Source organism: Toxorhynchites rutilus, chromosome 2 (genome assembly GCF_029784135.1).
Source record: "Toxorhynchites rutilus septentrionalis strain SRP chromosome 2, ASM2978413v1, whole genome shotgun sequence".
NCBI classification, from domain to species: Eukaryota; Metazoa; Arthropoda; class Insecta; order Diptera; family Culicidae; genus Toxorhynchites; species Toxorhynchites rutilus.
In genome coordinates this window covers 274,765,206-274,790,297 of record NC_073745.1, presented here as the reverse complement: position 1 = coordinate 274,790,297, position 25,092 = coordinate 274,765,206, and the positions used below count along the sequence as shown (strand labels likewise).

The window sequence follows — 25,092 nt, the reverse complement described above, 5'->3', positions numbered from 1 at the left end:
ACTAAACAAGTTGTTTTCTTTCGGCAGACAGTGCATTATACTCTATACGGACAAAATAATCCTTTCGATGTTTGTTGCAAACGATTTAATAATGTGTATTTCCTGTTTGAATTTGACATGACTAGAAAGGTGTTTAGTATAAGGATTAATAGTTGAATTTTAGTCTGTCCGACAATTTTTTGGCGAAGACTGTATAAATAAATAAATAATACAGTAAACATTCGCTAACTGGGCGAAAAGGGAAGACCAGTTATCAACATTCGCGTTTTAACTGGTCCGGCATGTAAAGCGTCAAATAGAATCGATGGGAACTTCAATAAATTGTTTGATTCGCGTTGATCATGAAATTGAATAAACAAAAGGATTCCAATGGAAGTTTCGCATTGAGTGCGACAACAAATATGAAATATACCCGCGGCGAATGAGGTGAGATGGCTCAAGTCACTGCATTCCCGTAGGCGAATTGCGTGACTATAGTTTGTCACTAATTGTGATTTGAAGTCATGTCCTCATATGTTATCGACTCGGGTATCAAAAAGAAGTTGAAAAGTAAGGTAGCTTTCATAATAAAGCGACAAACTTTGCTATCTCACGTCACTCGCCGCGTGATAATTTGAGGAAATTAATTTTCTGTAATTTAATCAATGTTTTTGTCTTGCGAAAATAATGTAAATTTTCATAACATTTCGAATTACATTCGAATGCCCCTCACAGCAATTTATCCAGTCGCATCGGGATAGGTGAGATTCATCGCGTCGGTGTCATATAGAGATGTGCCATCCGCTCATGAGCTGTTCCGAAGAATCGACTCTTTGAAGTGAGTTGACGCGGAACAGCTCGCAAAAAAAATCAAACAGCTCTTCAGCTCACTTTGATGATGATGAAGGAGAGAAAAGAGCTGTAGAATTGAAGAGAGTGTGTGAGCTGTAAGATTCAAATGAACTGACCGTCTCTCGCTCTTCGTGTTAAGACATCAGTTTAGTTTCATTTGTCCCTCGTCTTTTCAACTGTTTTATTCGCGTTGACGGCATTGAGCTTTGTTTACCAGTTTAGGGGGCGCCAAAAATAATAATTGGCTCTCAGGCAGAATGAACACGTTTTTAAAATTCAAATTATTAATGAAAATCAACTTCTGTGTATCAAATGAGTATTCTATTTCAATGAAAAACACTTTGTTTGCAGGCGGTGCAAAAATCTCATAAGATTTTTTTTTTTTGAAGAAAACTTTCTATTGTAATGTAAAGCCTCAGTAAAAATGTCGGAAATGTTGTACTCGCCGAGTCTGTTGTAAATAATAGTCTGGAATACGTGTTTCAAGTAATTAATAATATGGTGTGAAAAATTTCATTTGAATTTTAACATTTTCAAACTGGCTTCGTGGCTATCGAGTTTGGGACCCAAATTGAAAGTCGGCACTGACAACTGAGCTGAAGAGCTGTTCATAAAGAACAGCTCATTTAGATGAGCTGATATGATCAGAGCTGTTCATCATGACATCATGATTTGCACACCTCTAGTGTCATATGAGAACTGACGCGCTATTCTGAGGGTCGACCGATTGTGATGAGACGAGTTCATGGTGACGAACAGATGAATCACAACTGAAAACGGGTCCATTATTAAATCGTCAAATCAGGCTCCTTTTTCGATAGGGCTAATGAATGAAGTAGTAATTCACAATAATATCGAAAAAACAAATTCTAAATTCTTTGATTTTGATTATTTAGAAATGTTTTTAGCTAAGCCTAATAATACGGAACATCGGCTAAAACTTTGACATCATATAATGCTAGATTACATTACTAAAACCTCTCCAGTACAGACATTTTGAATAATAAACATTTGCATTTTGCTTCTGAAAACTCTTTTGTTTATCTTATGCGATTAATATTTAGTGCTGCTATCTTACATTTAAGCAAGTGAAAAATGTATTATGATGCGCCAAATATTCCTTTTCCGCTCGATTGTGACATCGGTCCTTCATTTGAGAAAAATCGGGCTACCAAAACATACAAGATACGCAGAGAGGGAGATGACGACAATTTCAAGCAGTTGTACAGGTTTAGTCGCGAAAATGTAGGTTTCTTAGCAAGAACCTTTCTACCCAACTATGAGGAAACCAGAGCGTTGAGATAACGACAGCGTTGAAGAAAACATGCAAAAAATGAAATGTTTCCTGCGTTATGTGGGCGATCCCGGATTCCAGGTATGCTCTTCATTACTTACTCTGGCATTGCAAAAAAACAGATATACGATTTTCTAGGTGGGAGTTGGTGAGGATTTGGGTCTACACCAAACGACCGTTTGCAAAACTGTCTGGCAAACGTGTCGAGCGATCGTTGAAAAATCCCACGAGTGGATTAAATTCCCATCAACGAAGGAAGAATTTGAACACGAAAAGAAATTATGGATCAAAAAGTACAAGTTCCCTTACTGCATAGGGGCTCTTGACTGCACTCATGTGCTCATAAAACGGCCATACCATTTTGCCGATGAATTCGTCAATCGTAAAGGATTGACGTCATTCAACGTTCAGGCAACGTGCAATGGACGAGAAATGTTCACGAGTGTGGAGTGTCGGTGGCCTGGTTCTATCCACGATGCCAGCATATGGAGAAATTCCGCCATTCGTGAAATACTCTCCGACAATAACAGCGATGCCGTTATGCTAGCAGATGAAGCATACCCTATAGCGCCTTGGCTAATGACGCCATTTAAAAACCCGTCATCTGCAGAACAGAGGTGCTACAACATTATGCATACTAGGGAAAGGATGATAATCGAACGGGTATTCGGTCAAGTTAAACAACGATTTCTCATTTAGCAATCAAAAGTCCGCATATCAACGGAAAGAGTCCCACAGATGGTCGTTGCGTGCTTCGTGCTCCATAATGTGGCGAAGATAATAAATGATGAAGATTTCACGTTGCCGGAAGAGTCACTTCAGCCAAACTATGTACAGTTCAATGGGGGAGTCGATGATGGCTACTCTATTCGCCATAGAGGACAACGTCGTCGAGATGCAATTGCGATGCACATTAAAAATCAGTTATAATATAAAAAATATTCTGCCTTTAAAACTTTATTAATTTAACTTTAATTTAAAAAATATATACACTTTCAGATGATCATGTTCTCTTTGAGTTTTTTTGATTTTCAGGACAGTAATATCATTTTTCAGAACCAACAGCTCCATTTCTTTTTGGTGTCGCTCTTCTTGGTTGGCTTACAATACATCCGTACAATCTTGTTGCTTTTTCAGTAACTTAAGTTGCTCCTCACACACTGTTTGTTGTGCTCTGCCACGTGTCTGGAATATAAAAAAAGAATTAAAAAACTATAAAAGTTCTTTGAAGAACAGTTTTAGGAGAGAAATGGGAATAAAAATACCATTTTAATTGAGAGCGCATGAAAAGTAAAAGTAGAATTAAAATAAAACACATACCGATTTTTGATTTGTTTTTAGTGTTTGACATGCTTGACTCGGCGCCAGAAACTCATTCTGCAAGCTGTTGTAATCATAATCATCAGAAGAATCATGCTCCTCCTTCGGTGAATCCTTCCCTATTGCAATATTTTTGCTTCCTACTGCCAGACCATCTGTAAAAGTTATGATAAATGATAACATTTCATAAATTTCAATATAATTGAAATAATTGAATAATTTTTACTTACACGGAACGCTGATGATGCTGGGATTGTCAACACCCTCACCAGTCCATAAAAATTTTCTTGCGGTTGGTTGAGCACAATTTTAACGTTCCCTGTTTTTTTGGTATCTGTTTTTTCTTTAACAGCGGTCTTCATGTTATTGATTTTCTTCAATGGGCCCTATTATAGAAATCGAATCGAGGATTCGATACAATCACTATCACTATCACACCGAGTAAAATCTGGAATTTTAGAAATCGAGGAAAACTGCTCGATTCGTTAGCAAGCTCGAATGTCAGCGGTTGTGATGAAATATTTTGAAACAAATCTGAAATGTTTCATGAAGCACTATAAAAATGATGCCAAATCTTTTTTTGAGGCACCTGCTACGAAAATGTATTTCCAAAAGTGTTAATATGGATATGTTTTGGAGTAAATTGATATTCCCTCAAAGAATAAAGCTTAATAGGCGTAAGGCACGCATGCATGTGTAATAAAAACGACAGCGTGGAACAATTTGCTGTGCAAAAAATATAATTATTAGAAAATTATGGAATTCCGTAAAGAGTCATGCACGAATTTCACTTTTTTTTAGTAAAACAATTTTTGTTATTCATGTAATGCAACATGTAATTTTCATTTAGCGTTGATTTCTTGTTGTAGTGGCGTCGATAGCTTTATTGTATTGGGGTCACCACCTGTTGCTCTAAATTCTCGCTTGTTGTGTGCTAGTGTTTTCTTTACCTTTCCCCTCATGTCAATCAAAACCTTTAATTTAAATAAAATCATTATTGTTTTGCAGGATAGCTTTAGCATATGGTATAGAGCATTATACCACTCCGACCATTAGTTTGATCTATTGTAGTAAAAGTGGTATAGTTTGGCATAGTATAGCAATAAAAAAGAAAATTGCTGCCAAAAATAACGTACTAATGTATGCTAGTAGAAGTAAGCAATTTTTAGGTAGGAAATTCGGTTGAAAGAAATTCAGAGTATGATAAAATTTACTTATGAAAGTTATGTGTATCGTAAAAGAAATACTTACTTTCTTCCATTCTGAACCTAGATGCATTGGAGGTCTCAGTGCATTAAGCTCCTCTCTGAATTCCTCCAACTTATCCTACACCGGGATTATATTAGAACTGCCTCCACAAAAACCTCGAGCAATGTCTACATTTGCTTCCATTGTTTCAAGGAGCCGTTCAAACTGGTGGTGATTTGGTTTTTTTTCTTCCGCCACTGAAATATGCGCTGGAAGTAAATTCTGCATTGTAAGTTATAACATGATTAGTATAAAGAACAACTGAACACTTACCTTGTATAGACTATTCTGGCAGCACCGTAAAACAAATGCTGATCAAAACAAACGAACATGTGTTGCAAATTGCATATATTGAAGCGTTTCTGAAATGTTTCCCAAAGGGATGCAAGCCAAAACAAAATTATTCTCTGAAGATATGCAACAAGTGAACCAAACAACTCGAAAAGATATGACACTTGCATCGATAGTTATCACTCGCTCGGTGCTATCGAATTGCTCGATCTCTATAATAGTAAAATAGAGCTAACGAGCAAAATTCTTATCGCCTCGATTTCTATAATAGGGCCCAATATTTGGTCGCCAGAGAATCCACAGAATCCACTTCGGATGAGCAACTGCTGTCGCATCGCCGCCAACGCTGTTTTTTTCTTCTCCCGCACAGGTGGTGTTTGCGATTTGGAAAGTCAAATTTTTCCTACTTTCTCCAGTACATCCACAAACACAGCATCCATTTGTTCCTGATTAGATTGATTCTTCCTCTTTCATCCGCTACCGCTGCTGATTGATTTTTCGGCAGATCCTTCGACTATAAATTTATGATTGGAAACTAGTATTTTTAAGCAACAATTAAAAAACTCAACTACCAGAACAATCTCTTCGAGTACCTCTTTTCAATGAAAGGATCACAACACGGGCGAGGAAAGTGACATTTTGAAACCAAACAAAAACAATCAGTTGACAGATGTTGAACAAAGTAAGAACTATGTTCGAATTCGAACATACGTTAAAACGAAATTAGTAAAGTAAACTTTTAATCATACAGATTCAAGTAAATACTAGGAAAGTTTACTTTACTTGGAAATATATGGTGTTTGCGATTTGGAAAGTAAAATTTTTCCTACTTCCTCCAGTACATCCACAAACACAAATACTTTTTTTTTTATTCATGCGGCCTAATAAGTAGAGAATGTTTTTTGTGTGTTCGAATCATTTCTCTGTCGAATGCTTTGTATCTCATGTACAGTTGCAGAGACGACTTTTCAAATGACGAAATGTTGGGCACAACAGTTCTTTCTTCTGTTTCTTCCTATCTGTCAAATAGCTAGTAATACAATCGAACTTTTACAAAATCAAAATGCATACATCTTCCCATCTTAGACTCGTTTGACTCGAAACATCATGAAATCGTGAGTATTTTCCACGTTGTTTTGTTTCCTCCATATTCACTTCACATTAAATGCAAACAATTGCGACACCATATTTATTATTCAATACAAGTTTATTTCGCCTACTACTCTACCTCGATATCTAACACTTGCGTTCAGCCACAGTTGATCAATTCGCTAATGTCACTTCATGAAGTAAACAGGTAAACAAGTCTCAGGTAAACACATGCTTGCTCTGTTTACCAAATATAAATCCAAGATTCAGTGATTCCTGAGGATTCGATAATTTCAAAATGGTACGAAAGTTGAAGTTTCATGAGCAGAAATTGCTCAAAAAGGTAGATTTCTTCAATTGGAAAGAAACCAATAATCTGAACGAAGTGAAAGTGATGCGAAAATACAACATCGAGAAGCGCGAAGATTACACCACGTAAGTTTTGTAAAAAAAAGCAAATAATTTTTGGTAAACGTTCTGGATATTTTGCAGATACAATAAGTTATCCCGAAACATCCGTGAATTGGCAGCAAAAATTGCCGAAATAGATCCCAAACATCCGTTCCGAACGGAGATGAGTGGGCTGCTGTTGGAAAAACTATACCTAATGGGCGTTATTCCGACGAAGTGGGATCTGGAGAACGCCAGTAAGCTGAGCGCTTCGTCCTTCTGCAGGCGAAGACTTCCCGTGGTTTTGCTGAGAAACAAAATGTCAGAGAACATGAAGCATGCCACCCAGATGGTCGAACATGGTCACGTTCGAGTTGGGGCAGAGGTTGTTAAAGATCCCGCCTTTCTGGTGCCACGAACGTTGGAGGACTTTGTGACGTGGGTGGACGGATCGGCGATCAGGAAACATGTGCTGGAGTATAACGACATGCGAGATGATTTTGAATTGTAAATAAAATTAATTTATGGTATTCGTTTCTTGTTAATTCGGTACAAGTGAAATATGTACCCTATTCAAATTCTGACGAGTTAGCGTAGAAATCGCGGTGATAATGCAAGTGCACTTTTGGAATTATTGTCGTACTAGCTGACCCTGCGAATTTCCTCCCGCCCAAAATTGATTTTCTGATATGAATACTTTCAAACATTCATGTTTTCTTACTAAGCGAACGTTCGTGGGTTCGTATAACTTCTCGTTGATTCTTTACAATTTCTTTCTACTATAAACTTCCTAGTACTTCAACCAAAACTTCTCATTACAATATAAAATTATTTTCAGACACAATTCTCGTTCGAGATTCTTGTGAAATTTTGAGAATAGGAAAAAAAATATATTTCGAACTATCGGTTAATTTAGAAAAATCATAACTAAAAAATTAGAAGACCATATCACTGATTTTGAGATATTTTGTGTAAACAATTATTAATAATTTTGTGTAAATATTAAAAAAGGCGCTTTTGGTCCCGAAAATATGTAAATAAAAAAAACAAATACAATCAATAATTAAGAACGCAATGTCCAAAAATTTTTTCGAAACCGACTATTTTTATTTGATATGTCGATCATCTGAAGCAGGCTAGTGGTTCAAAAGTTATGAATTTTTCAAAAGTAATTTTTGGAAAAAATTGGAAAAAAGGGTTTTTTCGGACCACCCAAAAATTGGAATGGTTACCCTCACGAAAAATGTGACGATTCATTAAGAATCTTCAAACACATATTACTCAAAATCGTTATCGCGACGTATGTTGTGATGTATACCATTAGGCAGGAAATTTATCAAGTATTGTTTTGTTTGGGACATGTAAAGTGAATATAGTAAAAAAAAGTTAACAATTTGACGATTTAAATAGGTATGTTTTTTCGATATTACTAGCCACTCGTTTTCCCCTAAAACGCAACGAGCATTCTGTTTGCCTACGTTTCGGCGTAAGGTCACAATGTGATTAGATGCGTATTATGAATTATTCTTGATTTACAGGCATTTATCAGTTGATAGAATCACCAAAGTAACCGTAAGGCCGGATTCCACCTATTCGATTTTATGCATGCTACAAATAAATGCTTCTTGCTCATTGGAGTGTATCATTTTATGCTATAATTGGTATTGTTGAGCGATGTTGCCCTCACCCAATGGCTTGCGGATCGGTGCAGCGTGTGTAGCACGACAATGTTGGGACAACTACGTCATTTATTGACGATTATCATAATTCACCAGAATAATGGATTGATTATAAAAACAATAACATCAAAACATATGGGGCTGTCCACATACCACGTGGACAACTTAAGAAGGGGGGTGAGGGGGTGTGTGTAGGGGGTACGAACATGTCCACGCTTGTCCACGGTGAGGGGGGGTGGGGGTACAGATTATGTCCACGTGGACACGTAAAACATTTTTTTTTTAAATACATTTATATCTGTTTTGAAAAATAAATTTTTCAAGAATTCTCAAACTTTCCGCCCATTTTGAGTACTCCATATTTATCCATAAAATGGTGGTTATGTCGAATATTTTTCCATATCATCGAATTTCTGAAATATGTATTCTGCATGAAACTCACATAAACGGTGAGCGATCATGCTTCTATTGGTAGTAGATGATCATTGTTTTCAACTTCTAAGCTACGTCATATTTTAGCATAAACTGATCTCTGTGTTATAGGTACAGGTCTACGTGAGAGTAAATTTGACATGGTGAACTGCTGATACATTTCTATCGGCAGAGTACATGTGGGATGTTGATAACATGATGAAATGACCGGAATATTTAGAGGATTTTTCAAATAATTTTAGAAGGGCGCAACGAAACGAGTGCTATCCAAAATTTTATAATACCTACTCAAAAACAGAGTTTCTGCGCAGAACTCTGTACTGAAAGAAGCAGATTCAGTCCACCTTTTCTGATGGGCAGTACCCTCGTTCACAAATGTTTCCCGAATTTAGCATACATTTTGCGACGTTATCTTTTAAACAGCTGCGTTAGGTGTGCTCAGCACCGGAGAGCAATTTTTTAAGGATCACTTTGTCCTACGAAAGATTAGGATGTTACATGTGAGATTTCTGTTAATTAGCAAATGTTATTACGACCTTTGTGTTTTTTTTTCCAATGAGGCTTTGAATCCGGGATTAGATTACAACATCTGCACCACAGCCAAGAGGAAAATCCTACTAATACGATCAATGTTTTGGTCGAAGTCACAAGCGATAAGTCTTCCTGCTTTATATTTGTAATTAAACTTGACAAATCTCGCGTAACTTTTGAAAAGGTCCAATGTAACATTTACGTCAACTCGAGAAAAACGAAGTTGAAGACCCGAACATTATTCCGCGAATTGTCTTAAAAGTTATCGATCTTTATCGCTCCTCTCATCACTAGCGATCAAGAATAGCTCTCCAAAACCAATCGTAGCTGTTGTTCCGTGATTTGAGTTTAAAGTTGAAGCCAAGGAGCGAAAAATGTTACATTGGACGTTTTGACTGCCCGCATTTGCACATTGGACATATTACGTTGCACGATAAGAATTTGAAACTAACTACTAAACAACAATCCAAAAATCAGCATTTCGTTTTTAAGACATATTATTATTGTTATCACCCGTTGAATTGAACTGAAATCGATAACAACTACTGTAAGAAACAAAAACTCAAAACGACCGAAGTACGATTTCGTGTTGTTTTGACTGCTTTGTTACTTCGGACGTTTCGGGCATCGGAGGAAAGTGGCGTCCGAAGTAACAGCCGGGTGCTTAAAATCCGAATCTGTACATTGGATATTTTTTGTATTGGCGATAAAAAGATGAAGAAAATAGATACGTGAACGATTATTTTTGTAATGCATTCAATGATTGAAGACTAATAGCGTGCATCCATTAACTCGATTTGTTTACATTTGTTACATAGGACCTTTTCAAAAGTTACGCGAGAAATCTACGTTCTGTGGAATTAAACGCATTGAAAATATTTTTCTTCAAATTGGAGCATTTTAGGCACTATTGACTATTGTTTCCTTTGTTCTAATATTCGCTTCTATATCTGAACTGGTATCTCGCACGCAGTCAAAGTTCAGTGAAGAAGTATGCCTAAATTTAGTTGTTTCTTCATTTGAATGCTTTCGATACATTTTTTATAAATATTACATCGATGAGCTTCAAATAAAACTACATTCAATTGCACTTAATGTGGTATTCTAGATTTAGAGTGTAATTGGTATGACAGCACGAGTGTGTTGATTATTACATTTAGAGAGAAATGGATGTCGGTTTTTGAACAATTGATAGTGTTGTGTGTTGTTGATTGTGGGAATATCACATTGGCGATCCTGCCATACTAGATTCGCTGGATAGGAGAATGATTTTATTCAAATTCTCAGATTGGTAAGTGATAAAAAAGACAAACGATAAATAATAATTTTGTTTCTAGTTTGGACGGGGAAACAGATGAAAACAATGAGTTAGGAATCGAGGTGGAGTAGTAGAAGAAGTATATCAGGATTGGTAAGCAAAATGTGATGGCGTCATTGTGAATATGGCATTCTATGTGAATATGGAAGAAACAGACACAAGTATTGACGTTGCAATGTGAAAGGTGGTTATGGCAGTGCATGCGATATCGCTCGTTACTCCACTATCTTCATTACCTTCATTTCCAGTGTTTCGAAATGAAACTGACGAGAAGGAATGCCAGAAAAATGATTTTACTGAGATCAAAACAGTTGAGTCGGGCATCTTATAAATAAAAAGCATCACACTGAATATAAATCACGGTCAAAACAGTTTAGTCGGGTCAAGCCCAAGGCCAACTTTTTCTAAAAGTTTTGAGTCAAGTATAGCTCTAGGCCGAAACAGTTGAGTCGGGTTAAGCCCAAGGCCAACTTATGCAGAAAAGTTATACATCGAGTTTCGGTTACAGTTGAGTCGGGTCAAGCCCAAGGCCAACTTGTACTAAAAGTTTTAAGTCGAGTATAGCTCTAGGCCAAAACAGTTGAGTCGGGTTGAGGTTGAACAAATAAATAAAATAAAACAATCAAAATTTATTGAATGTAACTCAAGGAACAGTTGAGTCGGGTCAAGCCCAAGGCCAACTTGTTTACAACAAAACAGCTGAGTCGGGTAATACACAATAGCAGCATATACAAGTGAATGGATAAAAGAAATGAACAAACATTCGAAATAAATTAATTGAAATAATTATATAACTACAGAAAACAAACACACTGCCGCTCATGAAATGAAACAAAAGAAAATAAGCAGCGTTGACGTTCAACCTAATTTCAAAATTGCTTGCACTGATACCAGTCGCAGTTTGCAAACGCGAATATTTACAATATTTAATGTTAATTTTCTGTAAATATGAGCGGATTTTGGCGGGTGAGTGATATTTCGTTTTCGGGGGAATCAAGTGAAGAACTGGAAAGTGTTGAGAATGGAGAAAGGCCAGGAATCACTTTAGTGGAGATCGGTATATCGCGTAGAGTTTTGGAAGAAACAAAAGTGATAGAGGTTAAGCAGGGAAAATCGGCATCAAAAGTGCTATCGGGTTCGTGGCGGTTCAAGCCTTTTTAAGAGAATTCGCCCCTCAATTTACACAGAGCGGAATCAGAGCAACGTAAGGAAGAATTTATTCAAACGCTGATCAGATGTTCTGCATGGGAGATCGCGATGAAACTTTAAGATGAGCGATATAGTTAAGCAAGATTTGGAACGGATTACGGCAAATGGTAACAACTTTTATTATATTCGGATAGAAGTTAACGAGAGAAATCAAGCGATTTGGCGGATTAGGTTAATTTAAAAAAAAAAGATATTTTTTTAAAGAAAACATGCGAGCGAAGTTTTTTTTCTCTAAACTTACCCTCATTTTTATTCAAACAGCGCGGGAGGAAGTTCCTGAATCAACATAAAGATATCGCAGTCATTTTGACAACACATGAATCACTAACAAAGGATCCTAAGAAGTCCTGTTCGTCTGAAGGTGCATTACCAGATAACGGAGAATCAATCACGAAGCGCCTTGACACGTAGCAGATCAGAAAACCCCAGAGATTCTTTAATATGATCGATCAAGCTGATGAATGAATAAGGTTTCTTGTACAGTGTTTTCTGGTATCGTTATTTTTAATGTGAGGGGAGGATGTGGTATTCTAGATTTAGAGTGTAATTGGTATGACAGCACGAGTGTGTTGATTATTACATTTAGAGAGAAATGGATGTCGGTTTTTGAACAATTGATAGTGTTGTGTGTTGTTGATTGTGGGAATATCACACTCAATAATTACAGAAATCTTCAGAAAAACTCTTTTCGACACTCGTTTCTCGGAGATTTTCTGCAGACGAATGATTTTATTGCCAAATACATTTTTTCAGATGTTGCTTGATTGCGTAATTTTACTGTTGTACAGTCCTTTGAAGTCACCGAAGAAATGTTTGTAATTTCAGTAGGATTTTTTAGAGTGCAATCCTAATGTCGGATGGAATCAATGGCGGTTTTGTGTTTGCTTTGGAAACAATCTCCACGTTCAAATCATTAAAAAAGCAAATATGTATTTGTCGTTGATTGTTTCGAATGTTCTCGAAAACCGATTTTGAAGGATTAGTATTTTTGGGCAGTTATCATACTGGGATTATAACATAAATGATAGAACAGATTTCCATACGCACTAGATGAAAAAAGAACGAATTTTTGTTTTAGTAACTTTAACCCACCATTTCATACAATTGCCATAACCGAGCGTTTCCTGAAGCCAACGATTCCACATATTTTCAAACTCCCAGATATATTGGTAGTAAGTGGTGTAATAAATACTACATAAATGAAAGAATAAAAAAATTAATAACAATGGTTAGTACTAATAAAGCCCATTGTCATTATTTTTTTCAATTTAATATTATTATCAGAGTAAAACGATTTCAATGTTGCAGGCCCCGAAAGTAAAGCAGTTTGCGTTGCATCGAAAGAAAGAGAATTAGAGATACTGTAGCTGGACGAAGTACAGTTGAGAACCTTTTGAACTTTTGCCTACTTAATTTTTCGAGTATGTAATTTGCGGAGACGAATGAATCGAAAAATTTTTAGTCTTCATTGACAAAAAAAGAACAAAAAAACACCACATACAAAATAAGACTAATTTAAAATTGAATACCATTTTCTCTCAAATTCCGAACAGTCTCAAATTCCGAACACTTCATTTTAAAATGTAAATTTACTGAACTTTAACATTTTCAATAATTGAATAATAAATACTAAGTATTTGCAAAAAAGTGACTGTCAAAATCAGCGATAAAATGTTCGCGTTAGCAAATTCGGAATTTGAATCAAGTTTCGCAGCACAATATCCAAATTTTTGGGAATATTATATTTTTCCAAAGAATAATAGCTAATTCGCTTTGATTTGATATATCGATCATCTGAATCGGTCTAGTAGCTCAAAAGTATGATTTAAAAAAAATGCATTTTGGGTGTTCGGAATTTGAGACAAATGTAATCAAACATATTTTTAGTTTTTCACCATAAATATGAATTTGTAAACTAATTTTTATGGTAACCAAATGAAAGAAAAGGCTCTATTGTAACCAAAAACCACATTAATTTCGCGAAAAAGTACCATTTTGAATAATGATACACTGTTTAATGACCAAAAAAGATTAAGGTGAAGGTGGAAGCTAGCCATTGTAGTAGTATAGGTAAAACCCCGTGTAAAAATGGGATAATAGTCTTTGTGACAGAAGAGCAAAGCACACGTAAATAGATCAATTCACTTATCAGACTGTGTGGCGCTTCATTGACACGAGTCTTCGAATACATTTGAAAAAAAAATTACAATTCAATACTCAAATAAAATGTCTGAAAGATATGTTCCGATGAACAATTGCAAATATAAATATATATATATATATAAGGTGCATTTGCATATGAAATAAAATTCTGATTATACGCGAGCGTAACATGAGCAAATTTATAACACATGCGAATCGTGGCTCTTTTGGTAATAACAAGTTCTTCCGCATAGTAACTCGATGTTGATATTTCCTTAATATTTTCCTTCGTTGATCGTATTGTTTTCACATATTCACGTTGGAGAGCCTTAACCCTTCTCTTCGTTGGTCGAGGCATTTTGATTGAATGTAATACTTTTCCGTTTACTGTTTTTGAAAGCATACGCAGCCGTGGCAGTCTTCCGAGCTCTACAATACAAATTGCTTAACTAATGTTGCTAAAAAAAAGTTTCTAATACTTACATTATAGACCCATTAAACGTAAAAATAATAATTGTATTGATATCAACACAATTTTATTCTATTGATTTTCATGACATGAAACGTTATGACTCAAGAAAAACATTTTATTGAGTTTTCATATCTGTTTCAATGATGTTGTCTGGCATCAGTATCGGAAAAATAAAGATGTTTTCACCAATACAAACAAAACCATTGCGGAGAATTGAACATGAAAAGTTAAAGGCTGATTTAGACGATGCTAGTCAGCGCTCTAGTTGAAGTATCCAGTGAACAGAGAACAGACACTCTGTTCAAGTTATTTGTACCAGTATCGAACAAGTAATTGGCCTCTAACTGGAACAGAGTATCTGTTCTCTATTCACTGGATACTTCAACTAGAGCGCTGACTGGCATCGTCTAAATCAGCCTTAACTTTCAGAGCACTAGCTCGAGTTTTACGACGTTTTCCACTATACACTAACACTAACACTCTGCAGCCATCTTGGAAGTCTACTGTGTTTTGTTGGTAAACAAAGCACAATACGCTTGTGCCCAAGCTCGCTCGTGATCAGTCTGTCTCTTTCACGCTTCAAGCTAATAATTCCCCATCTGCTTTCTTTCGTACTGTTTTCATATACCGCTCCCCTAACCAACTTAGTGACGAAACGGCCTCACCTAGTACCATAGACCCGTCTTGAACGCAATAAGCCTAAGCCCTCAAATCGGAAGGAAATTAATAGCTCCTATGAGGTGCTCTCTAGAAGAATGGAGTCTTCAGTAGAGACGTCAGTTAATCGTTCGATTAATTCAGATAATCGAATATCTGAAACTATAATCGAGTAATTTTATATCGAATAATTTAAAATCAAAATATAAATACATTGAATAATTGTCACTGTAATCGCGATTAATGAAAGAAGGCATTTTTCTCAAGGTTAATGCATTTTTAGGTTAATAATTAGGCTATATAATTTTTTATCCAACATTTTTTTATCCAATAATAGAAAATCGACAACCTGATAGACCACGCGACCAGAATGACAACATGATACGTGATTATTACAAGAAAAAAATATTCGCTCGATTAATCGAATATTGAAAGACGATTATTTGAATGAATCGAATATTGAAAAATGCCCCAACGATTAGTCGATAATCGAATAAATGAAAAATTTAGACATCACTAGTCTTCAGCAAAGTTGATCTTAGGCAAGGCGCCTCTGTATATACCAGGTGAAACAATCATATGAAATGCACTTTCAGCCATATTGGAATTGCTGTATTGTTTACAAACAGTGGTGAGAAAAAAACTCATAAAAAGGGAAAATTATTACCCCCTCAGAAATGCTTTCTAGGCACATGTAGGGCGCACAGTGGTCAGGAAAAATAAAAACAGGAAAGAATCATAACATCTCAGTAATGTTTCTAGAGAGATTGTGTCTTATCCAAATCCCTATCCTATGTTTCCTGATCATATCGGTATGAAAACAGTTTAATTTATAATTTTATCGCTAGAGTGGAGTGGAGATTTTACCGCACTGTGGTCAAAAAGTAATCAAATCGAGATAAAATTGAAAAAAATCCTCAGACCACGATTAGTAATCTCTCTTGCGATACTGACACTATCAGGCGATGAGGCTAAGTACTTGTCGGACCGCCATCGTATATAACAACTTTGTCGAAGAAAGTTTTTATCTGGAGAATAAATATCTAGCACAAAGTTGTTTTTAGCGCTTTCTATCTAAGTTGCATTACGGTAACCATGAACAAACGGGTTTATTTACTCTAACTTTTATATTTAATATTGTACATCAAAATTGTCTTGTCAATATCTTAATCCTGCTCAAGGTTATTGATGGGTTTTCATCCAAAAACTCATGATTTCAATTTCAATTTACTCAAACATAAAAAAATAACATAGTTTTGAAAATCACATATTCTATAGAGTGAAATTTGTTCTTTCAAATTCCGTCAACAAACATTTTTTATGTTTGCCCCAAGAAGAATGACAAACAAATGAAAAGAGCGTATTTTTGGAAAAGAAATTTCAATAACTTGAGTGGAGTTGAGATATTGACAAATGCATCGCAAAATGTTTGTATTAGTAAGTTCTAAAAGTCTTTCGAAGACAGTTTGCATGTAGCATTTGAAATATAAAAGTTGGAGCAAAAAAAAAAGTTTTTTTCATGCTGATCCTAACGTAACTTAGAGGAAGCGTTATATCAATTATTTCAAGAGAAGGAAAAATACTTTGTTCTACAAAGATGTTTCAAATAACTGGGGCCACAAAATTTTTTTTTGTCTTTATTGAAGAGAATTTCAGCCGTAGGCTGGTTCGTCTCTGTAACGGGCTACAACAATGTCGAACTAAAGGGTGTGTCACATCAAATTGCATCACGGAAAAAACGCTGTAGAAATTTAATTTTTAGGAATTATATCTTCAGCTTTCGCTTATAATCAGGTAAGAGTGTATAGATCACGTTGGCCATGCTTCACTGTCAATTTTTCGTAAATTTGGAAAAATGTCGTCGAACGAAAAAGAGCGTCGTGAATTAATCCTGTGCACTCATTTCGAGAATCCGGAGTTGTCACATCGGGACATCGGTAAGATGCTGGGAATCGTCCAATCCACGGTCAGCAGAGTACTAAAACGATACTTCGAGAACCTAACCATCGACCGGAAGGTGAAGAACGGCAAAAATGGATGCTCCGTCAGTGAAAAAGATCACAAGCGCGTAGTTAAGCAGTTTATACGTGATCCGAGAAGTTCGGTCCGGGATGTCGCCAATAAGCTAAATTTGTCAAGTTCATTCATCCAGCGGACCAAGCAGCGGGAGGGCCTGCGTACATACAAGGTTCAGAAGGCTCCTAACCGCGACGAAAGGCAAAACATGGTGGGGAAGACGCGAGCCCGGAAGCTGTACACCGAAATGCTGACGAAGCCGCACTGCCTGGTAATGGACGACGAAACCTACGTCAAAGCGGACTTTCGTCAGCTGCCGGGCCTGTTGTTCTTCTCCGCAGAGGACAAATTCAGCGTTCCGTAGGAGATTCGAAAGCAGAAACTATCCAAGTTTGCCAAAAAGTACATGGTGTGGCAAGCGATCTGCTCTTGCGGAAAGCGGAGCGCCCCTTTCGTGATGACCGGCACGGTAAACGGGCAGGTTTACCTTAAGGAGTGCCTACAGAAGCGCTTACTACCACTATTGAAGCAGCACGAGGGCCCGACCATCTTCTGGCCGGATCTCGCTTCGTGCCACTATTCAAAGGACGTGTTGGAGTGGTACGAAGCCAACGGGGTCACCTTCGTGCCAAAGGAAATGAACCCGCCCAACGCGCCGGAGCTTCGCCCAATAGAGAAATATTGGGCGATTATGAAGCAGGCCCTCCGGAAGAACCCAAAAGTTGTCAAATCGGAGGCGGATTTCAAGAGAAAATGGATTTCTGTTCAAAAAAAACTACAACCTGACGTTGTACAGAACCTTATGGACGGGGTAAGGAGGAAGGTGCGAGCATACGGGCTTGGGCTCGAAATATGAATAAAAAGAAAATGCCAAAAGTTGTTTAATAGTTTTTATTTTACTGTCTAAAATTTTCAAAAGGATCGGTCTACTGGGCGAATTTCTACAGCGTTTTTTCCGTGATGCAATTTGATGTGACACACCCTTTATGTTCATCTCTATATATAAAGATAAGAAAGTTAGATTTTCTATATCATCGACCATATATACCTCTATCATATGTAACAAGTTTGTCGAAGGCAGTTTTTGTCTAGAGGATAACTGTTGAGCTAATTTCCACTTAAATGCACCTCCTGGACCATTGTGCATTGTTAACACCCTGTAACTCACAACTGAATGGAATAAACAAAAAACAGGAAGTGGGTTTTTTTTCCCTTGTTAGGTGTGAACCACTGCGTCCATTAGTTTGAACTATTGTGGTATGCCCCATTTTTTGTACTACGCTTCAAGCTTATCTACTGCTTATTGATGAAGAAGTAGACTGAAAGCTATAGCGAGATAGGTGCCAATCAGGAATAATCTGTTTGATAAAATTTATAGTCCTGATCGGCGACACAGACCAAACTTCCTTGGGCTCCAGAATAGCCTTATCAAGGTGTTGAAGTCTGCGTCTTGTTAGTGCTCCGCATTTGCAGAGCAAATGTTCCGAGGTTTCGCTTTCGGCATTACAAAAGCGACAGATATCATCTTGCACTAAACCTATGTTTTTGAGATGGTATTTACTCGGACAGTGTCCTGTTATAAGACCAGTGAATGTGCTGAAGTCTTTCTTATTAAGACTCAGCAATTGTTGAGTAATTTTAATACTCGGCGTGATAAATTTTTTTGACTAGTTGAGTTGTACAGCCATCCAGTTGGCCATTACTTCCCGGTCTTCCCATTTCTTCAGCTCACTCTTCAACACACATTCAGAAATTCCACAGAATGGTTCTGGACCAGTGAAGGGTGAGCTTGAGCCGCGTCTTACGAGTTCATCTGCTTGTTCATTTCCCTCTATACCGCAATGGCCAGGAATCCAGTACAGTTGTACCGAACTTCTCTGACACAGTTGTCGTAAAAGGCAAATGCATTCCCAGACAATTTTTGAATAGCACTTGAAAGCATTGAGGGCTTTAAGTGCTGCTTGACTGTCTGAGAAGATACAAATTTTAGCATGTCTATAATTTCTTTTAAGGCAGACAATTATACATTCTATTATTGCAGCTACTTCTGCCTGGAAAACTGTTGGCCAGTTCCCCATAGCTACAGAAATTTTTATTCTGGGACCATACACTCCAGCACCTGTTCTGTTACCCATTTTCGACCCATCGGTATAGAACAGGATTGAACCATTACGAACATCGGGACCACCCTCATCCCATACTGAACGAGAAAGTTCGATCACTGTGTATGGAATGTCATAATTAGTCCTTGGCTCCATCCAATCGCTGTTCATCTCTGAGGTTGGCCCAAAGGGTAAGAGATTCAGGATGCTCAAATGACCAGTTTTGTCCCCGTCTAATATTTTTTTATATCTTTTTAGCTTTAGAGCGCTTCTATTAGCCTCCAGCTGAACATGTTGACCCAAAGGTAACAAGTGAAGGATAGCCTCCAATGCCTTTGATGGTGTGCTTCGCATTGCTCCTGTTACAGCAACGCATGCCAGTCGTTGGAGTTTGTTTAGCTTTTTTGTAGCTACAGTCTCCTTAGTCTTTGGCCACCATACTAATGTGGCATAGGTTATCCTAGGCCGCACAATTGCTGTATAGACCCACATAACCATTTTTGGTTTCAGGCCCCATGTTCTACCTATCATTTTAGAACATGCCCATAGGGCAATGTTGGCCTTACTGATAATTGCATCTAAGTGTGCGTTCCAGTTTAGTTTAGCATCTAGGATTACGCCTAGATATTTCACTGAAACGCTGAATTTTATTTCCTCTCCTCCAAGATTTAGAGTCTGCAGATGCAGTTTCTTCTTTTTGGTGAAAGGAACAATTGTTGTTTTTGAGGGATTTATGCTCAGACCTTCTTTGATACACCATGATTGTGTAAGGTTTAAGGCCATCTGCATCCTACTCGATATCACATCGTCGAATTTGCCACGTACCATTATGACTAAATCATCAGCAAAACCCACGGTTTCGAAACCATTCGCCTCCAAACTAATAAGAAGGTCGTCAACCACCAGTGACCAAAGTAGAGGTGATAGAACCCCTCCTTGTGGGCAACCTTTCGTTGCAATCACAGATGTCGATGACCCACCCAGCTCCGAGGTGATTTGTCTATTTGTGAGCATGCCTTTGATCCATTCGACTATGCAGTCATCGAAATGTCTTCTTCTCATAGCCTGTGCCATTGATACATAGGAAGCATTGTCGAAAGCCCCTTCGATATCAAGAAACGCACATAATGCAGTTTCTTTTGACGAAAGAGATTTTTCAATTTTAGTCACAAGCGTGTGTAACGCTGTGACTGTGGATTTGCCTGATTGATAGGCAAACTGGTATTTAGATAAAGGACATTTGCACATGAATACAGACTTTATGTGTTCATATAATACTTTTTCCATAGTTTTCAGCAGTATTGATGATAAACTAATTGGTCTGAATGATTTTGTGGGTTATATCTATGGTATAACCGCAAGGGTGACGTAGGACTATCGTTGATTTAGAGATCATTTGTATGATGTTGAATCTGAATTCATTCTGAATGAATGAATATTTGGAGAACTTCGAAAACGAGAGCGTTACGTTGGAGGCACAAGGTTTTATGCATCCAATATTGGATACGGAAATATCCTACTGATGGGGAAGAATAATCTTCAGAAGCTATCCTGTTGATTGCGATTGATTGAAAAATCACAAAACTTAATGTATTTGGTCATAGTGTTACATGGATAGAAAACATTAAAATAAACTCTTTCATATGAATGTAATTTTAAATTCCCAGACGAACTGGCAGATTATTTTCAGTAACGATTAGATATTTCCACATTTTCCTCGATACTGGAAGCCCACCAGTGGTTAATGCTAACTCGATAACCATCTGTTAATAGCACTTGATTGAAACATATTTGGTCACAGTGTTACATGGATAGAAAACATTCAAATAAACTCTTTCACATGAATGTATTTTTAAATTCCTAGAAGAACTGGCAGATTATTTTCCGGATCTTTCTCGATCCAAACGGAAAGAATTCCGTGCGTGTATGTGTGTGTGTGTGTAGCGGCTGCTTCGAGATCTTCCCGGGGAACCGTTTGTAGCATCACTCTCCTCCTGATGGATTCCCTTCTGGCCTAAGGTGCACAAACAGGCTCTTGGTGACACCGTCCATCCGCGCTTTCATGATAAATGAAGAGCTTCACCACAACAGCGACAACATGCTCCAATTGCTGTTCAATTAGAACTGAGTGGATTTCCGAGCGGCGCTCGCTTATATACCGATTGGTGATTTCGATAGCCTATTTTGAAAGCAAATTTAAGACTATTGAAACAAGTTTTTGGATCAGAAAGTAACAAGAATAGAACGCGTAGACATTTTATCTTTCGAATGAAGTGTTTATCATACCATTTCGTTCAGTTGTTTAGGAGCTATTAACACTCAAAATCTCGGTCTCCGGCGTAACGCTTTCGTATTCGAAACTTTGATTTTACACCCCGGTATAGAAATGAAAGACGTAGTCCTACGTCAAAACAGCGAGCCTAAACCTGAAATTGTATGATCGATATTACGCGAGATATTCATCACCTAAGCCTGCTACCGAGAAAATAATGAATAACTTTTCCCTCAACCTAATATATAGATCAATGAAAAATGCGTATATGCAACAAGGCACCACTCTCAAGTAGCTCAACTCTTCTATTGATAAAAGCAAAGTAATCAGCGTGGGCGGAAATTAGAAAATCATTGAAAATACAGAACAGATTAATTTTAGAATGTGATGTAAATGTATTTTTTCAAATGCTTAATCAAAGTGTCCACGTGGAAATTATGTATACCCCCTCTCCACTAATCGTGGACAAGCGTGTACAATTTCGTAGCCCCAACCACCCTAAAGTTGTCCACGTTGTCCATACCAATGTGGACAGACCCTAATACAAATTAGGCGGTAATATAAATTTTGATGATGAAGCATTTTCTTTAAAAACACTAATTCCCGGTATATATTTGAAAGAATGCAGAATATTTTTTGGATGCGTGAAAGTTAATTTTCATTCGTGATTTACATTTTTAAAATGAATTTCATGCCAAAAAAAAAATTATGGGTCTGGGTATAGGGGCACGGACGGGATCTTGACATAGGACTGTGATTGTGTCTAGTAATTGAATATGAATTGAGTTTTTTCATTGTTCAAAATCTTTATTTTTTATACATGAAATGGAAGCTCTGAAAACGTGCGCCCGTGGCCGACTGGTTAGCATTATACATTATCATGCCGGGTGTTCGGGTTAGATTCCCGTTCTGGCCAGAGGGATTTTTCGTCAGAGAAATTTCCTTCGACTTGCACTGTGGTCACGCGTATTCTAGAGCTTGCCCCTCGGATTACATTCAAGGCGTGTTATTGGGCTTAAGAAATCTTAACTAAGTATTAATGAATGATGCTAGGTTATGCATACTTTGAGACGGCAAAAGTTCCACAGCGAACGTTAACGCCATTCAAGAAGAAGAAGTTCTGAAAAATATGCATGCGTATACCTTTTCGAACTTCTAAATCAGCAGCCAGTTAAATTCATTAATTGCATGTTTTACATAACCAAACAACATGCTCGATATAATGACATCCTGTAGCACAATTCCATAAAATAGTTAATAGCAAGATCTACAAGCAGTGTTGCCATATATTTATCTGTACCAGAAGGGAAAAAAACTTTCTCATCTGTACTCTTTCTTCAACAAATCTGTACCAAAAATCTGTACCATCGAAATTATTCATTGTAGAGAAAAATCATGAAATATGAAACAATACTCATTTATTTACTACAAAATTTTATATTTACTTACTAACTTTATATTTACATTTACTTTCTACAAATACTAGTACGTATTAACGTTGTACATTAACATTTGCAATACTCAAATCACTCGTGTGTTTGATGATGCTTATACATAGTATTTCTAAATTTAGATTGCATACTATCATTCAATAAAATTTTCGATGGAAATTTCAAACTCGGAAAAAATCTGTACCAAACTGTACTTTTTGACGAAAATCTGTAATCTGTACCGTACAGAATCTGTACCAAAAATAACGAGAAAATCTGTACCTTTCCAGATAAATCTGTACGTGTGGTAACACTGTCTACAACATAAAACAAGAAATGAGCACGAATTGGATGAATTTCATGCCAACTCGATTGGACGTTGGCATTACCATCTCAGATAGCAGTGAAACGTTGTGGGTGTAAAGATATGGATCATTTAAGCAACTTTGCATACTTGAAATATTCGGAAAATAATTAGACTACTTTTTGAAAAAAAAAATTTCTTAAATTTTTACAAAAAATTATAACTATGAAACCTACAAAATTCATGTCAAAGGATGAAATGTAAGAAATTGTTTAAATTTTTACATGAAAATACCAAAATTTTTTTGGAAACAAATTTCGCTAAAAAAAAGTTATTTTAAAAATTAATATTCATTTTTCTTATAAATGTATTTTTTAAAAATTCGCAAATATATATATATATATGAATAGCCCTTAAAATTTCCAACAAGTTGTCCATACATCGGAAGATGGGCACTTTTACAGGGAAAAAGTTTTTCTAACAACAACTGTCATGACAACTCTACACGAGCTGATGATTGCGCCGGCTAGTGACCATTCTATCCTGGATTCCTCGAGAAGACGCACCACGCTAGATATGGGGTACAGACTAGGGGGGCGTTGCTGATTAATGGTCAGCTGCATCCCAATAGGAAGTATCCCGTGTCGGGCACAGGTACAGATCATTGAAGACAGCAACATCACAATTACGAAAACACTTGTAATACTAACCTCGAGCCAACCGCGAGTAATCGGTTACATATTACTAACATAGTTATAAGGCAAACATTGTCGAAATATTGAACTCCCGGCCCCGTCAGGTTGACGCCATATGAGCCTTAATAAAAATATATATTTTAGATTAAAAAAAAAAAACAACTGTTTTATTTTTTTTTTGAAAAAAATACAACTTATCCTAATGTTGTTTCAAGTCAAGATAGCGATATAGTGTGTTCGACAAAGTTTTAGATCTTATTAAAATATAAACTTTTGTCGTAGACATCAACTTCCTATCTTTTATAGTTTTTGGAATATATGTCATTTTTGTATGAAGACTCCTGGAAAAAATAATGTTTTGCTCGTAACATTTTCGTGTGTAAATTCTAACGTTTAACATGTTCTTGACATGTTTCTAAATAGAGAAAAGTTAGCAGAGCATTTAAAATGCGATAATTTATATAAAAAATGTTACGAATTAAACATTAATAGTATTTTTTCAAATAAAAATATGAAAAAACTGTTCGAGAAAAAAAATTTCCATGTAAATGTGCTTACCTTCGGATGTATGGGAGACTTGTAGAAAATTGTATGGTCTATTCATATCTATTTTTTCAGAATTTTAAAAGCATATGTTTTTGAGAAAAATGAATTTAAATTTTCAAATTTTTTTTTTTCGATGAATTTTTTTCTAAAAAAATCTTTGATAATTTTTAACGAAAACTGAAGTAATTGTACATATATATATTATATATACATATATTTATATATACATATATTTATTTTTGGGAGCTTCAAAAAAATACGTTTTTGAGAAAATTCAGCGAATTTTTTTACAAAATTTTTTTCGTGATTTTTCAAAAATTTTAAACAATTTCCTACATTTCATCCTTTAACAATAATTGTGTAGGTATCATATTTTTTAAGTTATAAATTCTTGTAAAAAATAAAGAAAAAAAATTGGCTTTTTTCAAAAAGTAGTATAATTGTTTTTCGAATATTTCAAGTATGCAAAGTTGTTTAAATGACCCATGTCTTTACACTACTATCTGAGATGGTGCTGCCAACTCCTAAGACGAGTTGGCATGAAACTCGTCATTGATTAGATAACAACCTGAACTTTAATCTAATAAAATCTTTATCAACGCTTAGCCTTTTGTGCCAGGCTCTCGTCAAAACTCTGGGGAGTACAGACTGAAATCATCCAATATCATCTTCAAGATCATTCCTAGATCACTCCTTCATTGTTTCTGACAACTGATAAATGCCTATTATCGGTATATCGAGAATAATTCATAATACGCATCTAATCACATTGTGAGCTAACGCTGAAATGTAGGCAAAAAGATTGCTCGCTACGTTGTGGGAGA

General features: G+C 36.4%; 1 protein-coding gene, 1 long non-coding RNA gene and 1 pseudogene across 12 annotated transcripts in view; 2 read left to right on the top strand and 1 right to left on the bottom strand.

Annotated features, from left to right (window-relative positions):
• Positions 1 to 1,926: 1,926 nt before the first annotated feature.
• On the top strand, positions 1,927 to 2,938 carry LOC129769551 (putative nuclease HARBI1; annotated as a pseudogene).
• Positions 2,939 to 2,954: 16 nt separating this feature from the next.
• On the bottom strand, positions 2,955 to 9,254 carry LOC129769552 (uncharacterized). Of its 10 annotated transcripts, none has more exons than XR_008741909.1 (5): positions 9,111 to 9,254; positions 4,697 to 9,050; positions 3,676 to 4,419; positions 3,446 to 3,600; positions 2,955 to 3,310 (listed from the first exon to the last, which is right to left on the bottom strand). It is a non-coding gene; the product is annotated as an uncharacterized LOC129769552 (long non-coding RNA). The 10 variants fall into 10 exon arrangements; XR_008741916.1 differs by having other exon boundaries at positions 3,676 to 3,831; XR_008741913.1 differs by having other exon boundaries at positions 3,676 to 4,915; positions 4,967 to 9,050.
• A 996-nt stretch (positions 9,255 to 10,250) lies between these two features.
• The window catches only part of LOC129767330 (probable serine/threonine-protein kinase DDB_G0282963), a 362,089-nt gene continuing 347,247 nt past the window's right edge, over positions 10,251 to 25,092 (top strand). Inside the window, exon 1 of one of the 2 annotated variants that reach the window (XM_055768073.1) lies at positions 10,251 to 10,396. The gene's annotated coding sequence lies outside the window, so the exon portion shown is untranslated. The remainder of the gene's footprint in view (positions 10,397 to 25,092) is intronic. The other variant, XM_055768069.1, reaches the window with a different exon arrangement.